Consider the following 15,073-nt stretch of genomic DNA (forward strand, 5'->3'; position numbering starts at 1 on the left):
ATTGCATGGCAAAGCCCAGCTAGGAAGGCTGGAAGAGACCTGGACTTGGATACCTCATAGGGTGAGACGTATGTATTCCTGGGAAGGAAGGATACATGCAGTCCAATCTCAGCTCATAAAGAAGAAACTTCACCTTTAAGCCAGATCAGTGCTCCAGTCTCCTGCAAGATGAGTTTCCTCCTCAGACTCCACCAGCTTAGCTTGTGGTTTCCCTCCAGCATCCTGGATTCAACTCTTAATATTCTGTGAGCTACCTAATACAAGCTCAAATGAAAGGTATTGTGTATAATTAACTTTGGTAATTTCTTTCTTTCTTTTTTTTTTTTTTTTTGAGACCAGTGAAAGTCATCAGATTTACAAGGAGTTTTGACTGTTCTGCTAAGTAAGTTTTTCAACAGAAAAAAAATTGCACAGCTGCATTCCAACCCCAATGTGGTACTTTCCCTTCCTGTTGTTCAGCCCTGAAAGAGAATAATCTGAGGCACACAGAGTGCAGGGGGAGAAGAAAACACAGTGCTGATGGATCATGACAGCAGATGATTTCTCATCAGTGAATTATGACATTAATAGGTCCACACCTACCAAAGTTACAGTTATTAAGCAGCAGCCCAATCTACCCATCCAACTGCGCATGGATCCCACAGTTTCAAACACAAACACCTTTGTATCGCATTTGCAAATCCCACAGATGGAAATTCTGGATAGGATTTGTTACTTCTAATCACGTTAGGCAAGTACACACACTTACAGTGTGTAATCCTCCCTCCACACAGCGGGCTCTCCCCTGTCTGCAGGCATTGATATGACTGCCTTAAGTTTCTTTCCTGCAGAAACCACTACAGCAGAATTTGTGAGACACAGGCCTTCTTCTAAGCAACAGCATTTATTATAGATGTAATTCTGTGGCTCAGCAGCTCCTTCCCCTCAGGTAACTCAGACACGATCCTTTGCCTGGAAATGAAGCATGAAAGTGCAGGGAAATGTTCACAGCTTGACAACTGCAAATCCTTGCATGTGAGCCAAATAACCAGGAGTGCTGTGAACACAGGGAAACCTCACCTACAAATCAGCCTGTTGTACAGCTTAGAACCAAAAAGAGGCATCTGCATATTCTATACATTTTAGATTCTTGTTCTGCCTGAAACTACTTGTTCTTTTGGATACTGGGCAATATTAATCACCAATGATGTTTTCTTAGATACTTCCATCTAACAAAACAGCACTGTCATTTACAGATTTCTATTTCTTCTTCTGAAACATCCAAGGAATGTTACTGTGTCAAACCACAAAACCCTCACCAGATCCCTGGGTAAGCAAAGCAGAGCAGGAGGGGAGAGCACACAGTGCTGTGCCATGGCCAGCGAGAGGCAGAGAACATCCTTTCAGGATAAGCCTCCCTATGCCCAAATTGCAGGCAGAAGCACGTAATTGCTACATGCAGCTTGCCAAGGGCTAGGAGCTGATTATTAACTCATCCAAATACATGGAGTTGACATGGGTGAATTTTCTTGTCTGCTTGCAAAATCCCAGCTTTCACGTTTATGCTACACTACTGTGCGCACAGCTCAACAAACACCCAGGGAGCCAAGCTGTTAAACATGTTTTTCTTCACTCAGGATCAGATTTTGTCACCAACACTACATTGTTTGCAGATGGCAGGAGGAGTACCTGGAATCAGTTTGTTTCTAAGGCCCCCTGCTGTGTTTGAATTAATTCTCAGATTAACGAGTAATTTATTTAGAAGGGATGACAGGCACCAGAAGTTTCAGGAGGAAATGATAATTATAGCCAACATGTTTTAGTCATGCTGCTGAAGAAGATTTAAGCCTTCTGTGTCTGGGTGCAAACCTGTTGAAGCCTTTCACTGAGAAAGCAGCAGAAGTCAGGTCTAATTGAGATGGTCCCTTGGATTTACAGGTCCATGCTGCGACTCCACTCACCCCTTAAACCCTTTGTCCCCAACCTGGTTGTACCAGACGTTACATTTTGGGAACTAACAAGAGACTTGATTGTCCACTTCATGGCACCTTAAGATCAGCTTCAAACTCAGCTGTGTTTTAGCTGTCTGAAGTGTGTATCTATAATAGATGAAAGCTTACAGCTGGACCTACACTGGCCTGATGTAGGTCAGATGAATCACTGCAGATGTGTGAGCTCACAAGTCGTGCACAATTCTTAGTAATAATTTGTTCAAAATGGTATTTAAAGAAAAAAGTCATGACTTTTGTGGAACCCATTAAGTTATGCACAACCTTTTCCTTAAGACACAAACAAAATTCGCTAATTGGTTTTTATATTTGCATGCAACTTACATTTGAGGGAATATTTTAATTTAATTAAGTTCTTCATCACTGAAAGACATTAGTGCAGTGTTCATGCTTTAGCAGTGAGCTCAGCTGCAGGACTGTAGTTCTTTCACTCTGATGTTCAATAGTATTTTAGAAGAAGGCCATATAATATATTTGTGCCCTCCTTTCTTCAATTTATCTGACCACCTCACTTATCAAACTGCTTTTGATTGCTTGCAGCTGGGATTTTTAAACACACAAATGTATTGAGATGCCTTAATGAAGAGAAATTGGAAAAAAAAACAAACCAATAATCAAGACATAAAAAGCTGCTATGCTTTTGGTCAGTTCTCCCCACTCCCAACCCTGCACTTACACATTTTGCAGCTAAAGCCAGAAGTTTTGCCAGCAGCCCCATCTGGCTGTGATCCACACGGTGCCGAGCCCAGGATAGCAGGAGCAAAGTCTATTGAGTCACATGCAGAGCTGTGCCACCCAAACAACTATTCTCTAAACTGCAGGAGCCAACCCCCACCTGAGCCAGAAGACTTAATTCCAGTGCAGCTTCCACAGCAAGAAGTCCTCTGTGCATCTGAAATACAGGACTGATGCACCTCAGGTCAGAAACCACAGAAGTAACCCACATTCAAAGATGATGCCTTTGTTTGAAAATACAGCCCCTCACTTCTAAAAGGTGTATGTGCCATAAGGTTCGTCAAACTGGGTTTGCTACCTCACTTAATTTCTAACGTACTCATTGAGAATTGATATCGTTTGGGTTAGTGAAATAACTGACAGATGACAAACAATTTAGTTCTGAAGTACGGTACTGTCTCATTGTTCAAAGGAGCAATTACACTTGATACAGTTGGGAGAACAAATAATCCCAAAGTGGAAAGCACTCTTTCACTTTCCAAAGTAAAGAAACAAACAAGAAGAACACATGAAAGTTACGTGATAATGTATGGATCTAAATGATAGAAGCTGTTTCTGCTTCTGTGCAATTTCGCTGCATTGCTTAATAGGAAATATTCAAAGTGAAGAGCTGTCAGAAACTTCCACTGGATCTGCACCTCATCCTCTCCCATGAATTGACAGAAAGTAACATACGCCCTTTATTTTCCCCTTTTACAAGCACATTTGCTCTGCCAACACTGCAACCTGATGCCTGCAGAGAAGAGGCTAAGCAGAGAGGTTGGTACTTCTTTGCAGTGATCTTCCCTATTTTGAAAGGTTTTCCTTGCAGCAGCAATTTGTCATCACAGCACTAATTCCAGCCACTGTCCCAGAACACCCAGCCTGCAGCTGACACATCACACTGGTACTTTAGAATTAACCTTCTCACATTAACTCAAGGGCACTTTATTTTCTCCTTCAGCTCAAGCTTTTCTTCACAACTGCAGAGCTACTCTTGGAACAGGGAAGGGCTGCATCTGAGATCTGGTCCCATCAGTTCTGCCTGCTTGCTTTGCCCTCCTTGACAAGCCCTAGAGCTGATAAGGGTACCAGAAACCCAGTCTTACCCCCTCTGCAGCTACAGGTCCAAAATGAAGGAAATAAACCCAGCAACTGTTGCTGCTGTATGGCTTTTTTTTTTTTTCCCCCAAAACATTTTTCTGCAGTAAAGATCTAACTTCTGCTTCAAGTTTATCTGTTACAATTAAGGAAGGCCTGTCTCCAAGCACCCTTTTCTCCCAGCCCCAAACTGAAGGTGATTGTCTAAAAGACAATGCTGCATTGCTGCTTTGCTCCAGAAATCAGCTGTGATGTATTCTACCCTTTTCAGTTTGGTGTCATCTTTTAGAACAGGAAGTTTTGCCATTAGCATCTTTTCAGGTATTAACTTCTGATGTTTTCTGATGGGAAGTCAGATACATAAAAAAAATCTGAATGGTAGCTAATTGATTATCTCAAAGTAAAGGGAAGATTTGCTGAAGATATTTAAAAAGTAATTTTGGATTCATTTATTTTATTTCACTCAAAATAAAAACATGCTGTTACAGTAACTGTCAGAGAGTTCACAGCAAATGTCAGCAAATCCTATAATGAAATCTTACAATGCAATTAATACTGCACATGGTAGTATTCAGTTTGTTAGTTCTTCCTTTACACAGCGTTCAGCAATCTGCACTCCAGGAAGTAACACACTGCCAAGCTTTTCAAGTGCTTTACAAACGTATTTCATTAATCTTGAGCAACTTGTAGGAGTGCACATCATCATCCTTACTCTATCAGTGGATAAAACATCGCACAGACAGTTAACATGCAATTATTTAAAAGCATTTAATGCTTAACCTTTAGTAAAGCATAAAAACATAGCTGTAGCATCAAGGTCCCGAGAGGAATCTGAAAAGGTCTAAATACAGGCAATAGTAACAGCTAAGGCATAGGATGATTTCTGCATGAGAAGAGATCAGATGGACTAGAGCTAGTTAAAAGAGAATGAACATATGGGTGAGAAGACATAAGCAACCAGGATGCAACTTGCAAGTTGCTCTTCCTTCTTCATCATGGTTTAACAGAAAGCTGCAAGTGGAGATGTGCTGAAGTACAAAGGCACTGAAACTCAAAGTTAAGGAAATAATACTGCATACAGCTCACACATCCTTATGATCATAAGACCTCTGTTGGGCAAGAAATGGCTTCAGACACACTTGCGCTCCACATAAATGCACACTCCTTTCTCCTCCATCACCCTGAATAAGCATACCAACAAAGAGGAGATCACAGAATCACAGCATTGTCTGAGTTGGAAGGACCCTTACAGATCATCTTGTCCAACTGCCAGAAAAGAACAGAGACACCTACAGCTCCATCAGCAGAGCCTCAATTTGAACGTCCTTAAGGACAGGGCATTCACCACCTCTCCGGGCAACCTGTGCCACTGTAAACAACTTCTTCCTTATATTCTATCTCCTCTTTCAGTTTGAAAGCATTTCCCTCTGTGCTTGTTAAAGACCTCGTTGAAGAGTCTGTCCCCCTCCCTTCTTACAGCCCCAATAGATACTGAAAAGCCACTACTGGGTCTCCCTGAAGCCTTCTCTTCTCCAGGCTGCACAGCTCCAGATCTCAGCCTGTCCTCACAGGGAGGTGTTCCATCCCTTGGATTATTTTTGTGACCCTCCTCTGGACATGCACATCTTTCCTGTGCTGAGGATTCCAGATCTGGACACAGTACTTCAGCAGTACTTCACCAAGAGATAGACCATTACACTGTGCTTGCTGAAATACATAGTTAATAACCTAAAGCAGGTTTGATTCCAGCTAACAGTAAGCTGTTCAGAGTTTGGAGAGCACATCCCAGATAGCTAATTCACAACTGCTGGGGAGGGGTTCTATACTTCTCTTTGTGACCCCATCACTTCTCTTCCACCAAGGTTTCCTGCTCCTGCCTTTGTAGCAGTCAATGTAAAAGTCATTAGGGTCACCAAGGAGAAAAGCATGAGATGAGTTGACTGCTCCTGTGCCTTTCACAACAATTGCAGGAACAGAGCAGGCTTGCAGCCAGGGCTGAGCAGCATGCTGTGTGCAGGCAACATTTCAAAGTACTCTGCAGGTACCCGGCCTACCGTCATTTCAGTTGTAAGGAGAGAATGTTTCAGTTGCCAAAAGCATTCTGCTTCTGGAATAAGCAGGAGGCCTCTCTGAAAGATGCACACCTGAAATCCATGCTGGATGAGAAGGTGCTAACTGAGAAAAAAAAAGGATCCAAGGCTTTTTACTGGGGTCGAAAGTTTACTAATCCAAACTGCCACATCAGTAATGCTCAGGGAATTAGGTTTTTTTATTCTGTAAATAACTGGAAAAGTGACCTTGAACAAACAAGGACAGCTGGCTGTCAAAAATGGTAATACACACACATCCCAGGAAAAGTGTAATACTGCCAACAAGGTCAGTTTCAGTGGGTTTCATTCCCATCAGATGTGGAAAAAACAACTAGACAAGACCAGATTCTTCCAGACCAGATTCTAACCAAGAATACATGGAAACTGATAAAATTGGTGACATGGGACTGGGTCTTTTTTAATACAGAAAGAACAGATTTGAAGATACTTAGATGAGCCAGAGTTTTTTAAATTGGCTGGGCCTGATGCAACCCAGGCTCTGCTGCTGAGGTCTCAGGGCTGTTAGCAGGTATTAGCAACCTGATGGTGAAGAACAGATGAGGGACAGAACAAAATATGCACGCTATTTGTCCTTACAAAAGGCAGAGGATGGGTATCTAATTCCCTGCCTCCCCATCAGCTTAGTTTCAGTTCATAGAAACGAATAAAAGCAGGCAACTGGTAAACAAGGAGAAAATCACAAGAAAATGAGTGGGTGCCTGATTGGATCTGTTCAGAGTAATTGGTGTCAAACCAATCTCATTTCCTTCAATAGCAAGACAATAGATTTTGTGTCACACTTTGATTCCTTTAAAACTTCTCATAGTGTTTCCTACCACTTTCTTGTATGTAAGGTAAGGAAACACAGTCTGGACAGAAGTAGCAGGGAATGGATGCCAAACTGCTTAAAAACTACTCAAAGCAGTGCCAAATGTTCATTCTCAAAAAAGCTATAGAAAACATGAGCTTTTTGGTGGGCTGTGTTATGCCTGGTATCCATCATTAGGAATGGCAGCTGAATGAGTGAACTTGCTAGATGGCAAAAAATACCAAGTTAGGAAAATGGGAAAATAGGCTGAAGATCAAAAAAGATTTAGAAATGGAAACTTCTGAAGTGGAAGCTGAAGTCCAAAAAACCAAAATCGGGATCCTGTTCAATAGCAAAAAAAAAAATGCAAGAACTATGCTTATGCTGGAATAATCATCTGCACAAATGCAGGAGAGAAATCTCACTGGTATTAAATCTCCATAAGAAAAATCAGAAGCTACATTAAGCGTTAAGACCCTATGTTATAAAAAACAGGCAAATGCTCTTCTGGAAATACAAAAGTTGGCTTGCAAGACAAATGAAATGCCCTTCTCTTTTCAACACTGTCAGGACCTCAGCTGGAATACAGTATCCCATTTTTGGGTCACGCACACCCAGAAGCTATGAGCCAATTAAAGACAGTTCACAGCAGCGAGAATGATCAACAGTTTAATAAACAAGACCTAAACAAAGTGAGGGTGCTCAGGAAAGGAGAGACTGAAATGAGATGACAAGCACACAAAAGCCCAGCGTAGAGGAACAGGTTAATATATTCAACATGTCCTCAGTGGATAGAAGTAACAAGCTGCAGGTTCCACGTGGAAGAATCAATTTGTTAAGAGGAAAAAGGTTTCCAATGGAGAAGGTAAGAAAGCACTGAACTAAACTGCCTAGAGAAACCGTGGAGCGACTGTGTGGGGAGGGCTTCATAAACCAGCTGGAAAACAGCTGCCGGGCAGCTGCCTTGGGGCAGACATTTGGATCAAACTGATCCACAGCAGTCCATGCTATCGCCGTGCCTTTGCTGCCTTATGGCCACACTGCAGTTTGCCAGCTGACTGTCACACAAACACCACAGAGCTAATCGAAAACAAACCGACATTCTGTATTTGGTATGGAAGATTCACCTGAAAGGGTATCTTCCTCTATCCTTCTGGAGCCCTTCAGCACCTTCATACCTTGCACATGCGTGGAGCCCTAAGCGCTAAAGCTCTAGATGTATTCAGTATTGAGAGGTATAGGGAGCTGTGATAGATGAACTCTCAGTGAGAACAGGTAAGGTCACACAGCAAGGCAGTGACAGAGCAGACAGTGGTTCCCTCCAGCTCCACCACCCTCGCTGTTGCCAGCTGCTCACTCACCCCTCAGCTATTTTAATACAAATGTACAACATGCATTAACCTTCCTCACCAGACCAGAAAGCTAAATTCCACATCCACTTTACCGAGCTGCTCAGAAAGCTATTAGTATCTTGTTCCCATACATAAATTTAAATTCAGTTTAATTTCCCAGACAGTAAACTGCTGATTATCAGAGTCCAGGCAATAAAGCTAGATGTTACAGCTCCGGAGCAGCAATTTGCCACCCCTGGATGCAGCCTATGCGCTCGTCCGCTCTTCAACCCCCCTCCCCTTTTCCATTTGCATCACCCGTGTCCTGGTTTGCAGTGGAGGGTGGCTGTCACATTCCTTCACTTTGCTGGGAGATTTCTTTATCATTTGCATGGGTGTGTATTTGCGTAATGGCACGCTGGGGAGTTCAAAGCTGTTTTCTCACTTTCAAAGTAGTCTTTGCGTGTAAGCTGTCCCAAGTCTGATGTGCACCAGGCTTGTATTTTTGTTCTTGATTGAGCACTGCTGCACTATATTCCTTTTAAAACTCCAGCTATTCTGGGAGATGTGTATAATTTAATATGTTCAATAGATTTCTTGTCAGGCATTCATGTACAACTTCCTTCATCTCACGCTCAGATGTTTGATTTTCCACAGTAATTGGTTTTGCCACATTTGTGTTTACTTTTACGACCTATAGTAAATGCTGCTTCTTTAGCCATGGGCTGTTAAAGCTTTTGCCAGACCCTACAGAAGCCTACCAGGTAGATTTATCAGGCTTTACCAAGTCCTTGGGCGTTAATGGGTCTTGATCTACACTTACATAGCCTAAATGCTACATTAAATGGAAGCTCTCCTTTACAAGAGCAGCTGTGGGTATGCAGTGCAACACAATTAACTTGCTGGTTAGATGCACAGCTATTAAGCATACTTACAGTGGGCCAGTCCCCACGTATCCAAGAGTCCAAGAAGACTGAGTTTGCTCACAGGAGCTGCTCTGATGCCCATTCACAGGCAGAACTGGCCTCCCCATTGAAAGCAACAAGAGAAATCTGAAGGAACAGTGCAGAGACCTTCAAAAATTACTGCAGGGACAGAGCCAATGTCCCAGGGAACTTAAGAGTCATGAAGCTGGCCTAGGATTGCAGAAAACAAAAGCAGGAACAGGCCAGCACTCAGCGCTGCTAGGAAATAATTTTAGGTCAACAGGAAGCAAGTGATGTTAATATTCTTCAGAAAGAAAAACAGACAAAGCAATTACTGGAGCTATTCTTACTCAAAAAGGAGAAAAACCATCACAGGCTATGGTAAAGCAAACAGATGAGTGATAATATTGGACAACAGATTCAGATCTCCCAAGTTCCCATATATATGCAGTGATTTGCTTTATCATCCCAGTAAGATTTTAAGCTATATCAGTCAGGCTGAGCAGTTTGCTTGCTGTCCTAGACCACCCTTGAAAGCTGTCTGTGATTCTCATACAGCATACAACACTGTGACAATCTGGTAGAACTGCAGTACGTCACCCTCAGGTGAAAGAAAGTGACTTCTCTACATTTTCCATTAATTGGATGTGTATTATCCAAGGCTCTTCAAATTAGTGGCCACAGCGTAAGCTCAAAGTATTGAAAAACATAATATAGAAAGCACAACCTTTTGAAGTACGTAGAAATAAAAACTAAGATGTATCACAGGTCTTGTGGACCTCTTCCTCTTTTTCCCCTGATAAAATATGCATACTGTACAGCAAAATTTTCACAAGAAGGAAGTGGGGAAGAAAAGCCCACAACTTTCTGAAGATGTCAGAATTAGGTCATCTCAGCACTGTTGGGATGTTTATTGAATTCATATTTTTCCACCTCATCAAATGACACAATAGAAGAAATTCTTTAAGAATAGTAACAATTCAGAGGTCAGGACAAAAGGCAAAAAAAGGGGAGAATTTTGACAACTGGTAAAATCCTTTGAATCCAGGAGAACTGAGCTATGAAGCAATTTTAAGCACAGAAGCATCCAGTTAGGACAGAAGTGGGTCAGGTGTTTAATGGAAAAGCACAGACTAAAGCAAAAAGTTTTTTTCCACTTCACAGTACAGCAAACTTGCATTAAATAGCAAGCCCAAAGCTTGAGGTTTTTTGAGATAACAGAAATAAAATTGACATTCTGTCAATATGAGCTCAGCACTGGGTGCTATGCAGAGCCCTACAAGTGCCCCACAGAGACATGTCCATCATGGTGGATTCTGTAGGAACTCAGGGGCCACAAACACTCCCCAAGTCCTTTAGAAACATCTGCACCGATGAAGACAAGCCTTTGCATTGGCTGCTTCTATCCTGCATCCACTTTCCACCTGCCCTGTCCTACAGTGTGGTTTTTCAGTGTGACATGTGTACCTTTGTGATGGAGGTACATGCTGACATGGAGCTGTGCACCATTACCAACACATCACCAGCAGCTCCAGCAGCATGACAGCTGGCACTGACACTCAGCACTCACCCCTTCTCATGCTGATACAACCTCCCCCTGGGATACACGTATCCTAGCAGTTTCTACCTGGAAAAAAAGAACCGTCTCTCTATTATTATTATTAATTTTACCTCCTCTGTTTGGTGCTGAGACAAATAAGCTGCCCAGTATGCACATAAAGGGGCAGTCACAAGGCACAAATGTCATAGCCACAGAGCATACAGCAACAAGTTGCACGTGCCTTAGCTTCTCACACATGGCAGTGCTTCAGTGTGACTGAATCTTGCAGCTATTATCTGTCATGTAGAAAAATAGCCATTTTTTCACTGCTTGTGGTTGCACAAGCATATCCAAGCCCCCTCAGATAGGGCATTTCCCAGGCCTAGAGCAGAACGACTCCCCACCCCACCGAGTGACAAGGCTCCAAGCACAGAAATCCTTCAACTTTTGGTAAACCAAACCAAAATACAGAACAGATCAAGACAGAACATAGGCGTAAGTGGATATCACAGCTATGCACACACAAATGTCACTACAATCCACTTGCAACTAAACCCACTTCAAGCTAAACGGAAATCATCATCCAAACTGCTTCATTATCTCATGAAATAAAGATCTGATAATAGCTGTATTAAGTGTAACTTCCCATGGCTTTAGAAACCCAGTGAATTATTACTTTAAGAGTAACTTATTGGCCCTTACATGGCCCAGAAGCTGTATCTGCTGTTGAGAAAATGCCTCTGTGTATAAAACCCAACAGAACTTTATGTGCAGCCTCTTCCTATTTGTAGTACAAAAGGCAGAGATGCCCAAGTCAGAGTGCAGAAAAAGCTGTGAGCACGCAGTCTGGAAGCTGTGCAGATGTAATACACTCACTGCAGGGTAATACAGCATTCCCAGTCTCAGGAAAAAAGAAAACATATGAAGGACAGTGTGAGAATTCTGCATTATTCTTAAAATAATTGTGGATGGATGCTTTTTTTGCCCCTACTTTTGCACAATATTGTGGATATGACAACCCCTGCCCTGCCTTCTCTAAGGGAGAAGAGGAAACGTGATCTGTGTTACTCACTCCACTGCCAGCATATAGGATGCTCCCTACCTCCCTACTGGACTGAAGCCCTCAGGCGTGATAAACCAAGGGCAGGAGCTTGGTGTTCAGTTTTAAAATGATGCCAGATGAATGGAAACAAAGAAACTAGGCAGACAGCCTGATGCTGCTTGGGCTAAGGTGAGCTACCAGGCTAAGGAAGAAAAGTGAGGATGCTTATCAAAAGGCATACAGAGCCCATGTCGTTCATCAGCCTGAGTCCTGTACTGACACATTCCATAGGCAGACACTTCATTTCCAAGAGACTCAGAAGCCTGGCTTTCTGCATAACAATCCTCTCGGGGGTGGAGATTCTTTCAAGGAATTAATAAAAGCCTTCCAACTAAAGGAGCCAAAGGAAGAAACAAAGGGCTGATAATATGGTGCTCGTAGACCTGCCCCACATGCCTCAATCACTCTCCCTGTGCCTGCTCAGGGTCTCGGCCACACTGCTGTTTTTGGTAGCCCAGGTAAGGAGCATCATCACAATATGAGACTCGAGGCACAAGCAGATCACCAAGAAAAAGTACAGTGTTTCTAGTGCTGCTTTTTGAAAGGAAAGAAGGAAAGAATGCTCAGTATTGATTAAAATGTTGTCTTGTTGTTTGTGCCATTTGGCCCAAGTACTTTCCCTTTGGCATCCTCTGGTACACGAGAAGTTCAGCCCCACACACCTTTTCTCCCTCCACACTCTGAACTGTCTGGTTTCAGGTACATTTAGACAACATACTGACCTTACCTCTTCCATAAGTCTATTCCATTCCTATCAGAATTATCAGATCCTCTGACCCTCCTTGCCAGTGTCCTTTACCTAGGATGTTTGGTAAATTGAAACAGCAGCTAATACAAACACAGACTGCCTGCCAGAACGAAAATCACCTTTTTGCTTATAGAGAAGAACAGCAATGACAGCACTGTGACAATGAGGGAAATCAGTTCCACTCCATCACTGTGATAGAAGACAACAATGAAAAATGCATTTAGAAGTCAAAATATCTGTAATGTTTTTAGACCATCGGTGGTAGCAGGAGTAGGAGGAAGCCTTTCCTATTCTGCTTCTCTTCACCTAAGAGAAGAGGTACATTTTTCTGCCCTAACCTGTGCTGCTACCTTTTTCCTTTTAATCTTGACAGTTTATTAGCAACTACACACAAAGCCAGCATCTTATTTTGTTACTTTCCACATCTGAAAGAAGCACGTACGCCTGAGGAACACACCAAATATGAGAAAGGTGCAGCTGTATGTTTATCTGGAAAACATCAGCACTTTCAGTTGAAAAAAATTTTGCCATTGCAGATAATGAACAAACATGTAAAATATCCTGCTGACATTACAAACCAAGAGCGACGTGAGATTAGTGGGACAAAGTTAGGATCCTAATTCTGCATTATACCTATCAAGTCTCCTGTGACGATCTCTCACCAACTTCTAAAGAGTGAATTAGATGATTGCTACGAGGAGTCTGTCAGCAGTGGCAGAACGAAGAGAGGTTTATTGTGTGCTCAGCAGTACATAATAGAACACTGTTACCAGAATCCTAGGGTTTGATCTCTACTGATTTGGTAAACTTTCCATTTAAAAGTTCCAAGTATTTTAGGGCCAAGGTGTTTTCAGCAGTTGGGCTTGATTCGTGTGTGTCCCTTCTAACCATATCCTATGATTCCTTTTAACTCCATTTTACATATAGAAAAAACAAGTATACATAGGAAAGGCCATTTAGTCTGCCTCAGCATCGTGTTGGAGAACTGAGGAAGAAAATCTCTGATGCTCCTGTCATGGTCAGGCTGTCCAAAACTATGGCACAGATGGCAGCAAACAAGCTTCTTCCCATTCGGGAACTCCTCGACCCTGACTTTCTGTGCTCATAAACAGAGGCACAGTCCTGTTAGCTCACCTAGGTGTGCACAAGTGATAAGCCAGACCTCCTCCCTCTGTGAGTATAAACACTTTCGTCAGCCAGTCAGAGAGCCAGAACAGGCAATAGGTAAAAATCTCAAAGCCGGAACAGAGAACCGAATACTTGCTGCAAACAGCTTACATTGAATCCACAACTCAAGCGTTCCAGTCATTAATGCAGCAATTAACGAACAAGTAACACCACTCCAACTGCCCACTTTTAGATTATTTACAATGAGCAAGAGCTGGATGTGGTGTGCAATGGGCAAAGCAGTCAGCGTGCACCAAGCACCAACCAGGACAGGATGACAGAGCAAACAGCTGCAGCAGCTGGGGATACAGCACGAAAACATTTCAGCTCTGATAATGGTTTTCTCTCAGCCTGTGAGCGTACAACAGCCAGCCGGCTCTGCTGCATTTTGCCACTACATTCACAAAGGCAAATACACAGTTGTTTTGTTTGCTATTCTGGAAGGTGCTGGTTTGGTTCAGCCTACCCACAGCCAGCCCTGTGCCAGTGCAAAGACAGCCCAGCCCACTGAGCTCATTCAGCCACACTGCCGTGATGGACTCTTTTCCACCCCGTCTTTCTTTCCTTTCTTGAAATTAAAGAATGATAACAAATCATTGCTGTGATGCTGGTGAGGCTAACAGAGCATGCTAGAAAGGCAAGGCACAAGACAAATTCTGGGTGAATACTGATAGTTTTGAGCTATCAATTCCTGCACTGTGCAGATGCTCACAGTTTGGTCCAGACTGGCCCACAATGAGCTCCTTCTGTCTTTAACAAAAATAGCTTACTCGCCTAGATATTCATTCAGTAGCTGGGAGATAATATTAACCATATTAGCCTAAACATTTATTCAGTAGCTGGGAGACAGTATTAATCATTCATACCATCAGAGCTCGTTACTTTCCAATAGCAGAAAAGATGGGCATTATGCTCAGTGACAAAGAAAAGTACACATTTGGTTTCTGACAACCCAGAGTTCAGTCTGATTCTCCCTGCTAAGCCATGGTCAGTTCCTTTGAAGGGAACTGTGGCTGTGACAGCAAATCTCATGCACTGGAAAGCTGAAAACTGCTACCTGCTCCATGCTATACCTCAACCCTAAAATAAATTCTGACTCTTCAGAAACCATAAGCTGAAATACAATAATTTTCCCCAGGAACATCGAGCTGCTGAGTAGGTGCTAAAAAAAAAAAAAAAGCTTTTCTCCACCACATTTTAATACTGATGGAACAGATGGGGAATGGCTTGTTTGCAAGCTTTTTAATACTGTTTTCAAAACATTTTTTTGATGCAGACAAATGCTCAGTTAGGAAAACTCTGAAGTCTTCCTCTTTGCTCACTTAATGCGTGGTTTGGGCTAATGCAAAGCAGATTACAGGCTCGGGTGCTGCACAAGTTGCTCAGAGACAGGGCCTTCCTCAGCAGCACCAAGTCTCCTGGCTGGTTCTCTTGTCCAGATGTCTATAAATGTTAGATTGAGAGCAAAAGGACTGTTTGAGTTCTCAGCTCTAACTCGAAGGTGGCATTTCTTTCTGCTAACAGTGACTTTCAGCAGGGCACACTCATTGCTAGCTGG

At 42.7% G+C, this 15,073-nt stretch overlaps 1 protein-coding gene across 6 annotated transcripts in view; it reads right to left on the minus strand.

The window, feature by feature from the left end:
* Positions 1 to 15,073, minus strand: part of KCNIP1 (potassium voltage-gated channel interacting protein 1) — a 299,615-nt gene that overhangs the window by 71,476 nt on the left and 213,066 nt on the right. The window contains exon 1 of one of the 6 annotated variants that reach the window (XM_090150799.1): positions 12,982 to 13,071. The exons of the other annotated variants lie outside the window; for them this stretch is intronic. The gene's annotated coding sequence lies outside the window, so the exon portion shown is untranslated. Of the gene's footprint in view, positions 1 to 12,981; positions 13,072 to 15,073 lie in introns of those variants that run through there. 6 annotated transcript variants of the gene reach the window in all.

The sequence above is a fragment of the Phasianus colchicus genome, chromosome 15, assembly GCF_987193195.1.
Source record: "Phasianus colchicus chromosome 15, bPhaCol1.hap1.1, whole genome shotgun sequence".
In the NCBI taxonomy this organism is placed as follows: Eukaryota; Metazoa; Chordata; class Aves; order Galliformes; family Phasianidae; genus Phasianus; species Phasianus colchicus.